Source organism: Gouania willdenowi, chromosome 7, assembly GCF_900634775.1.
Source record: "Gouania willdenowi chromosome 7, fGouWil2.1, whole genome shotgun sequence".
Lineage (NCBI taxonomy): Eukaryota > Metazoa > Chordata > Actinopteri > Blenniiformes > Gobiesocidae > Gouania > Gouania willdenowi.
In genome coordinates this window covers 36,042,768-36,053,321 of record NC_041050.1, presented here as the reverse complement: position 1 = coordinate 36,053,321, position 10,554 = coordinate 36,042,768, and positions in this window count along the sequence as shown.

The window sequence follows — 10,554 nt, the reverse complement described above, 5'->3', positions numbered from 1 at the left end:
GGTGACAGTCACCCAGTGGTATCTGTCATTGTGCCCTTTGTTAATAAAATTGGTGCTTACAACTAAAACAAACGTAAATATGTCATTTCTTTGAGAAAAAAATTTGGTTTTCACCGTTAAGTCAGACTCGGACGAGAAAATGCGGCCCGATCCGCACTCCAACTGCGTCACGGTTATTTATTTACTCGCCGTTCATGTGACTGTTTACTGCAAGACCTGTGCACATGCCTCTGTGGAACCAAACAGTAGGTAGCTTGTCTTCTTTCAGTCTCCAAGCCATATTCTTCTCATTCGTCTTTATTGCCGGTTCATTTCCAAGCCGTCGAGAACGCGCACTAGCATCATTTGATGTCATGTCTGAAGAACTGCGCTGGGAAATCGGCCCCAGAACAGCAGTACAAAATGTATCAAACAATGTGTTCAAGGCAACAGATAGAAATGAGTGAGGTCCCACTCTCTTTGGTTGTGAGCGCTTCATCAACAGCATTAAAAGACTTAAAATTAATGTTTATTTTTTCACAAATCCTGCCCTGTGCTCCTTTAAATACTGTAATATCCTGGGGTTCTTTTATGAGGCTGGAAAGACAGGACACAGACTCCACGTTTATTCAGCTCTTACTGTTATCCTAGCATAATACAACTGCGCGTGCACTTCCGCAAACCGCGTAAGTTACGCATTTTACGTAACAAAAATAACTCAGCAGATTTACCTGTACCCATACTAAACAATGATAGCTCACTGGGATGTTTCTGTATGAAGACATAATGTAATAACATAACAATATATTACAACTTTACAGTTTCACTTTAATTAGAGGGTAAGATAATAAGGAAGGCTAACAGTAAGGGAAGTTCACGTTTGCAGCAACACAGTATATATAGTATAAGAGCAGAGAGTAAGAACAAAAATATATACAGACTAATATATAAGACTAACATAGGTTAATAGTGCAAAATATGTAAACATACATAACTAGAAAAATAACAATAAAATGAGCAGAAAGAAAGAAAGAAAGAAAAACAACAAATTTGCAAATGACAATTGAGAAATTGGGTTGGGGGTGTGTGTCAGTGTGGTTAAAGTTATAAATGATGAGGTTTCAACATGAAACACTATATTTCTCCTAATTTATGCAGTTCTTTCATTTTCATTACATTTCATAGAAAATGATCATGTTCCTATTTTACAAGCCACTAACAAACAACTTATAATTAATCGTGAAACATCTAAAATGTAGCAATTATGTCAGATTTTACAAAAATCCACCATGCATTTTTAAAAATATGTCATATATAAAAACTCATCAGCAGCATTTAATTCTACACAGTACTAATTAGTGAGGATGCAGGAAGTATCCTTAATGTTATCTGTTTTTTCTTTCATCGTCGCTAACTCCTCCTACACCATTTGTCTGATTTTGACAAATAAGCTATCAAAAAATTCAGAAAGTTCCCCAGACTTATGCTTGTACTTATATAATTTGTAACTTTTAAACTTTTTGACTTATTACATGTTTTCTTTCCCATTCAATTTTATTGGATTTTTCAACCCTTCATCCAGACATTCTTCAACCGATTTTGATCATTTAACCTTCAACATGTTCAGCTACGACCTTCAACCATTTCAACGTTTTCAACCTTATTGCTAATGTTCAGCTATTGCTAGGTTAATGCTTAGTTCATGCTAAGTTAGTGTTAATGCTAAGTTAATACCAATGCTAGGCTAATGCTATTGCTAGGTTAATGCTTAGTTCACGCTAAGTTAGTGTTAATGCTAAGTTAATACTAATGCTAGGCTAATGCTATTGCTAGGTTAATGCTTAGTTCATGCTAAGTTAGTGTTAATGCTAAGTTAATACCAATGCCAGACTAATGCTAATGCTAGGCTAATGCCATTGCTAGGCTAATGTTAGGTTAATGCTTATTTCATGCAAGGTTAGTGCTAATGCTTGGTTAATAACAATGCTAGGTTAATGCTATTGCTAGGTTAATGTTATTACTAGGTAAGTGCTAATGCTAGGCTGATGCTAATGCTAGGTTATTGCTATTGCTAGGCAAATGCTAATGCTAGGTTTATGCCAATGCTAGGCTAATGCTATTGTTAGGTAATGTTAATGCTGGGCTAATGCTAATGCTAGGTTAGTGTTAATGCTAGATTAATGCTAATGCTAGGCTAATGCCATTGCTAGGCTAATGCTAGGTTAATGCTATTGCTAAGTAAATGCTAATCCTAGGTTAGTGTTTATTCTAGGTTAATGCTAAGATAATGCTAATGTTAGGTTAATGCAATGCTAATGCTAATAGTAGCTAAAGCTAATGCAAATGCTAATGTTAAATAATACTAATGCTAGCTAATGGTAATATTAATGCCAAGCTAGTGTGATGCAGGCCAGCACCTGCATCCTCCAATGTTCTAGTTATATTTACTTTGAATCCTGGAATGTTAATCAAATTTCAGATGGAGCTCATTGGTGACTAGAGCTCTTGAGGGCCCCTCATATGGTCCATGCGGGCTACCTGGGGCCCGCGAGCACAGTGTTGGTGACCCCTGCTTTACATTATATATATATATATATATATATATATATATATATATATATATATATATATATATATATATATATATCTGCAGGTTTGTTTTCAACTCGCATGTGAATGAGGAATCTCAGCTGGTTGGTCATCTTATTAGGCCTGCTCCACTTTTACCTGATCACATTTCAAAACAAGCCCACAACTTGTCCGTACCTGTCCAAATAATAAAAGTGAGAAGTGTAGAGGGGGGAGGAAGAGGCTGGGAAAAAGAAGTAAAGCAGAGAGCCAAGAAAACAACAAGGATAAGGGAGCGTGCATACACAAAATCCAGTGAAGGCAAACGATGCATCAGCAAGTTTGAAGTGAAGTGAAGTAGGTCATCCCAAACAGATCAGATCAGATTAAGTGTAATTGAGCGTTTGAGTGAATCAGGGTGTGGTTTTTTCTTTTAAAACAAGGAATGAAAATACCTGAAACAAACTGTCAACAGATGTTTTAATGTTTGAACAAAAAGGATTTTTATTATTACTTACATTCTGCACGCAAAGAAACAGGATGCAAACCTGTTCAACTTTGACCATTTGTTAGATCAGTGTCTCTCAAATAGTGGTACGTGTACCCCTACACGATGGCACTACGGGGGGGGAATTAACAAATAAAGTGTCAGTCTTGGTCACATGTGAGATGACCGGAAATTATAAAAACTATAAATAATAGATCTATTCAGGAGCCACTAAATCAGTGCCGCATGTGGGGTCGTCTGAAATTTCTGAAAAATTAAAATAGATTTTGGAATTTTGGAATTTTTCTGAATTATTATTTTTTTCTAAAAAAAAAAAAACTATTATTATCATTATTATTAACAAAAATGTCTCTGGGGTCACCAGAAATTCCTGATATGAAAATGGGGTCACGCATTAAACACTGTTAAATTCCACTTATTTACAAAATGAGATTCTTTAAAATGTGTGTTATCACTCACTAATTCCATCACTATGCTGTATAGGAATAAGAGCAAGGGGGTCCTTAATTTTATTTATTTTCATTTTGATTCAAACGTTATTTATGTCTGTCCTAGAATTTAACATTTTATACTATTATCTATGTTGGTATTTATTCATGTTTTTTACTGTCTGCACTTTTGTATCGTGTTGCTGCAACAATTAAATTTTCCCTCTGGGATTGATAAAGGTCTATTCCCTGCTCTAGAGGTGAGCAACTTTTATGGGAGCAGGGACCACAAAAATGTTTGTTTGATGGAAGGGCCACATTGTGTACATTCATGTCAGCATTCAGAATAATGAGCATTACCAAAGAAGAATGAACAAAGGATTTTTGGAGTAATTTGGAGTGTTTTTTTGTCATTCTGTTTGTGTTTGTTTATGATGTGCTTTTCTGTTGTCCGTTTGTGTATTTTTATTGTAAAGTGTATCTCTTTTGGAGTCACACCGTGTATTTGTGTTGTCATTTTACATTTTTCTTTTAGTCTTTTTTGTGTAATTCTGTTGTCGTTTTCTTAGTTTTGTAGTACTGTGGGTTTGCGGAGTCATTTTCTGCGTGTTTTTCTTGTCCTTTTATGTACTTTTGTTGTCATTTTCTGTAATTTTGCATGTTTTTGTGTTTTTTGTTGTCGTTTTGTTAATTTTTGTGCGTTTCTTGAGTATTTTCTGTGTTTTTCTTGTCTATTACTGAATATTTTTGTAGTGTTTTTTTAGTATATTTTACTGTATTCTTGCTGTTTTTTTGTGTATTTCATATAAATTTATGCATTTACTTTGGGGGGTTCATACAATTAGACTCAGGGCCACATTTGTTTTTGTCCTGAAAATTGACCAAATTATTACTTTACTAATACAGTTCTAAAATATGTGATAACTGAACAAAGAAGACATTGACAGCAGAGAGAGATTACAAGTTGTGGTATTTTTTAAATGGCAGCTTCCTATATGATGTCTAAGCAAACATTGCCTTTAAAGGATGATTTGTCCGTGATCCACGTTGGGCTCTTATGTTGGCGTATATATTTAATCTCTATATCTGCTCTGTTTGCACGCTGCCAAACACTGCCTGTCAGAACACAGTGATTAAGTGATTTCATGGATTTACTGCTCTTTACATCTCCTGCTTTCAATGAGTCGGAATAGCATTTGAGACTTAAGACAAAGCAGCATAAGTAGATCTGATTATTTCTATGATTTCAGTCAATAGTTTCTTTGTGTCTTGACGAACGCTGTGTAATAATCTCTGTGAGTCAACGTATACGACTGCCAGAGGTGTAAAGAGTACTAACGTATTCTGCTCAAGTACTTGACGACATTGTACTCAAGTAATAAATCTTACCACGGTTCCTTGCATACAGTAAACATCTCATGCATAAACTTAAAAAGGATGAGACCAAATATCACACATTTGGAACTTAATTTATTTTCCACAAAGATATCTGTATAAAATAAAAGGTTTGTTAAAATGTACAGTTATTTTTAAAAATAAAATAACACCAATAAATTCAAGTCAAAATAAAAAATGTGTTCAATGTGACCATGAAACGGAAATAAAAGCAATAATCACAAAAAATAATAGTTTACTCAGTACTGGTTAGGTGTAGAAATGTAATTTTTTTTGGGTGTTTTTCTTGTCTTTTTGTGTACTTTTGTGTCATTTTCTGTAATTTTGTATGTTTTTTTAGTCATTTTGTGTATTTTTGGTGTTGTTTTGTGTTATTTAGAGTTATTTTGTGTATTTTGTTGTCGTTTTGCTAATTTATTTTGTAGTTTTGTGTGTTTCTGGAGTCTTTTCTGTGTTTTTATTGTCTTTTACTGTATTTCTTGTAGTGTAATTTTTTAGTATACTGTATTTTACTGTATTCTTACTATTGTTTTGTTTTGTGCGAAATGTAATACATGACTTTACTTCTTTTAAAACGTACTTAATTTCAAGTGAAATTATTGATTTTGAAAAATACTCAAAAAAGTACCCATGAAAGCAACTAAGTTACAGTAACGTGAGCTGGATCTCACTCCTCCACATTGAGTCGTCCATCATAGGGGTTAAAAACGCAGACACCTACAGTCAGTTTAGGAACTTCAAGTTTATGTTCATGTATTTGGACTGTTATACTCAAAATATGTGTCTAAGAAAAGCATAATATTTAAGTTTATGGCCAGCGTTGCAATCCTATCCCAGATGTTGATGGTAATCATGATACTGTAAAAGAACAACCATGATGCGGGTGTGATCATCTGTTCACTGATAGGCAGGGGTTGATTGGGACCAGCCCACTACATTATCAATGACACCATGCTGTTATTAATTCTGTGATGCTCAACATGTGGCTCTTCATGTCCTAATTTGAATAATTATTCCCCCAAAAAAACCTTAAAAGGAGGAAACTTTTCAGTTTTTTTCAGATTTATCTACCTTTTACCAATAAATGTACATTTTTCCTATTTTTTGTCAATTTTTCAAGTTCCTTTTGACACTTTTAATGCAATTTTTGTCCTTTCTTTAGTTTTTTTTGGCTCACTTTTCATCCAAATAAGCTATAAATACCACTTGTTTCCTTTTCCCCCTCTTTTTGTTGCACATTTTTCCCCTTTTTCTCTATTGCTCACCACATTTTGCCCATTTTAGCTACCCTTTGTCATTACATACCACCTGTTTCCTCTTTATTGCTCATTTTTCGGCCACTCTTGACTGCTTTTGGCCCATTTTAGTCACGTTACGCTTTAATCTTCCCATGTTTTTGCCACTTTTGGACCATTTCTGTTAACATGTCTGCCTCCACTCGCTCATCGAAAAGAAAAGAAAAAAATAGCGGACCAGAACCGGCCCACTGAAATTCACCACTTGGTTCTTCTGACGAGCTTTAATAAAGTTGGAATTAACTTTTCCACCGAAAACAGACGCCTACCTGCATGCAACATTGGCCACTATCTTCTTGGTATTTTAATGGTTTGGAAATCCATCAAAACAAAGTCTGTGCCAGGTGGAGTTTTTTTTTTTTTTTTTTTTTTTTGTAGTGATCAGACGCCTTTGTGTTATTAGAACGCGTGAATGGATTCAGGTCAGAGGTTTTTATTTTCAGAGTTTCGTTCTAGTTCCACCCTCCACACCCACTGATACAGGTGAAAGCCTGAGAGGCTGCAGAACAGAGGAAGAGGTGGATTGGAATGATGTCTTTATTTCAAACATGTAAAATTTTAAAAGATTAACAGTTTAGAAAACAAAAAACGAAAAATGATGAATTACAACAGCAGAAATAGATCATTGATATGATTCACCAACACTTAAATTTCACAACTTACATGTGCAAAAAGGAGTTGGAAGAAGTGTAAACTTACTTAATCCTACCCCTTTAATCACTATCAATTTTGCTTTTTTAATACAATTAATCATCTATATATATATATATATATATATATATATATATATATATACACCAAAATAACCAACTGGTGATTAGTGATCAGATTCATGCCTGTACGTTGTGAAAATCATTTCTTTATACCTGTTTTTAAACTGAATTATGTTTGAACATTGTTTTCCATAATTTTATATTTTACATACAAAAACTTTTCAAAGCTGTCCGGACACTTAAAACTTTTAAATTTAATTTTCATCTAAATTTGTAACCCCCCTCTCTTTCGAAGAACATGTTTTGGATGTTTTCTGGCAGTAGATTATTTCTTGCTCCGTATAAAATCTGTGTAGTTTTGAATTCCACAAGGTCACCAAATTTTTATGTTTTAAACAGTAGGAATCAGGAATTTGTATGTTCAACATTGTAATTTATTCTGATGGCTCTTTTCTGTAGTATTACTAGATGCTGTGTTGAACTTTTTTTAATTGTTTTCCCAAACCTCTGAACAGTAATTTAATCATTTGACCTACGACACATCCCATATGCGCGCATAAAAATTATCGTAACTCTGTTAAAACTCGCTTTATTGGAAAAATGTCAACTGTTTCTGAAAGCTAACATGTTGCGCTTTATTGACAAACTACAAACATTACAATAATCACTTTTCCTCCTTTGTAGAAAAGCCCACAAAGAAATCGCTTTGGCTTGCGAGTGTAATAGTTGCCTTAAAATGGCCTGTTTTTTAGAAACATGGTAAACCTTTTTTTCAATTTTACGCATTCTAAATATTATATACTGTATCTGTTGAAAAAATCTGTTACTCGTGTAAGCTTTCATTGTTTTCTTCCAACTAAATCTCAAAAAATCTATTTCATTTTTGTGTTTTTCTTCATTTTAAACTGAAAATGTAAAAAAAACTGTTGTGTTTTGGAAAAAAGGGTAAAAGCACTTCCTCGTAGAACATTTATTGACCATTTTATATACAAAATAAGCAAAAAAACAACAAAAAAAAAGGGTGAAGATGATAATACAGTATTACAGGTAAAGCTGCAGTTGGTTACTTTTTTTGGTCATCATTTGGTCAAAAATCCATAATCATTTTCAAGCAAATTGTAATCGAAAGTGTTCTGAGTAGACAGTGAATCTATTCTCTTTCTCCTGGCTCTGTAAAATGCCATCTGGATATCAGCCAATCAGAGATCTTTCTACAAACACGTGTGCTCGTTTTGGGCATTACTATTGGCTGCTCGACTGACGTCAGGTGCGTTCAGTGACCATTGGTAGTAAACGTGCATTGGCGAGTCTCCATAACAGCGTTAGACACAAAGGTTACACAGCAAATCAAGCAGAAAACAGGCAGGCTGATGTGAAGAAGCAACAGAATAAAGCCACAAACACTGAGGAGGAACGGATCGCTTTCGCTTTGTGTCCTCATGGATCTCCGTGACTGCGGAAGGAGAGTGAGAACAGACGGGATAAATTGTGTGTAAACCTAAGAGAAGCTTATTCAAGATGAATTCATTTTACAGTTTGAATGCAACTGCCACTCAGAGCAGCTGATACCACAGCCCCCTCTTTGTGTGCTTGTGGCGGGGACGAGCCGACGGCAGCAGCCGTTGCTCAGCACAGTAACTACAGAGTAATACGTGCATTCATGTCAGAGTCTCTAAAACACCAGAAAAATCTCCACGAACACAAGATAACGTCCCTTCCTTTGTCACTAGTCTCTATTGAGAAAAAAGTCTCTAAAAGCAAAATATACTAGTAAGGGAGGTTAAGTTTCGGGTTCAGTTTCAAAACGGAGCGGAGAGAGGATTCTACGAACTGCAGCTTTAAGTATGGCAAGACTAGCGAACAATAGAGAATGTGGAGTGAATTGTGACCCAGAATGTGTTTAGCTTTGGTGACGACTCAAATGCTTCTACACACTTTGGTTTGGACGTGTTTTATGTGAGACTGCCAGCTAATTTTGTCATCAGTCATCGCACCGAGAAATGTATTTGCATTGGGGGGTGGGGGTATAGCAGAATGTTTACATACAACATGGGTCCTCCTAATCCTTCCCCAAAGTCTCAGACGATGATTTAGCCATGACCCCCAGGAGCCCCATGATGGTACACGCCGACATACGCTGCCAACCCTCACAGAGTAATGACACTGCACACCTGAGTGTGAGTGAGAGAGACGTTATCAGACGCTGATTGAAATCGACAGGCCTTAGCAAAGCCTTCTCTGACCCCGACTCGCCCTGAAGGATTCCCCCTCCAACAGAAAACAGACAAACATTTGCCTCTCATTTTAAAACGCTTCAAAAATGGCCACCATCTCACACGTAAACGTCAAAACTTGTGGACCTTTCACCTCCCCCTCCCCACCAGTTTCACTTCTCTACCACAACAGTGTGCAGTCGCCAGAGGTGAAAGTAACGGATTACAAGTACTCACGTTACTGTAATTGAGTTGCTTTTATATTAAGTATATTTCTAAATCAATCATTTTACTTGTACTTAAGTACGTTTTAAAAGTAGTAAAGTGATTCAATACATTTCGCACAGAATGATATTATAATTCACAAAACAACAGCAAGAATGCAGTAAAATGAACGAAAAAAACATTACAACACTACAAAAAATACAGTAAAAGAAAAGAAAAACAGAAAATACTTTAGAAACACAAAACAACAACAAAAATACACAAACAAACAAAATTACAGAAAATGACAACAAAAGTAGACAAAAAGACAAGAAAAACACTTTCTACACCCAACCATTACTGACGCAATTATATATTTTTTTGTTTTAAAATGATCAACGGACATTGAGAGAATACAAAAAAATGAAATGACCAAAGAACAATCAAATGCATCACATCATAGCCGACAAATCGGATTAAACAGCAATGAATACTGATTATTTTCTCATCTTTAGAGTTCATAAATGCAGCTATACTTAGAGCCTGAAATTTTTTTTTTTAACTTTTAATTGAACTTATTGGTGTTATTTTATTCTAAAAATAATTGTATATTTTAACAAACATTTTATTTTAAACAGATGCCTTGTGGAAAATAAATTAAATTCCAATTGTCCAATATTTGTTTCTTTTCTTTTTAAGTTTATACATGAGATGTTTACTGTATGCAAGGGAACCGTGGCAACATATATTACCAAAAATAAACGTGGGGGTTGAAAGTAAATAGTAACTTTTATTTTGATTATTATTTAACTGAGCTACTTTTTACTTGTGCTGGAGTATTTTGTGTATGACTTACTTGTACTTGAGTACAATTGTTATTTTCTGTAATTTTGTATGTTTTTGAGTCATTTTGTGTATTTAAATAAAATAAAATAAAAATGGCATCCAAATCTACACAAATTAAACATGTTGGGTAATGAGCACTCACTGAAACCCATGGGGGATGCGGGGAACGTGACACCCGCACTTTCATAAAAACAAAAATTCATCCCCCTCGCTTTTTACAGAGGTATTCATTGTTAAATGCATATTGGTCCAGTTAGATTGATTGAATGGTGATCAGGCGGCAAGCCAGCCATTTGACGAAGCCGCCTTTCCACGAAGGTAAACATAGAGTTAACAGTGATGAGTAAAGTGTAAGTAAAGTGACAAAAAAATTAGTAACAGGTGAAAAGTGACTAAAAGCAGTCA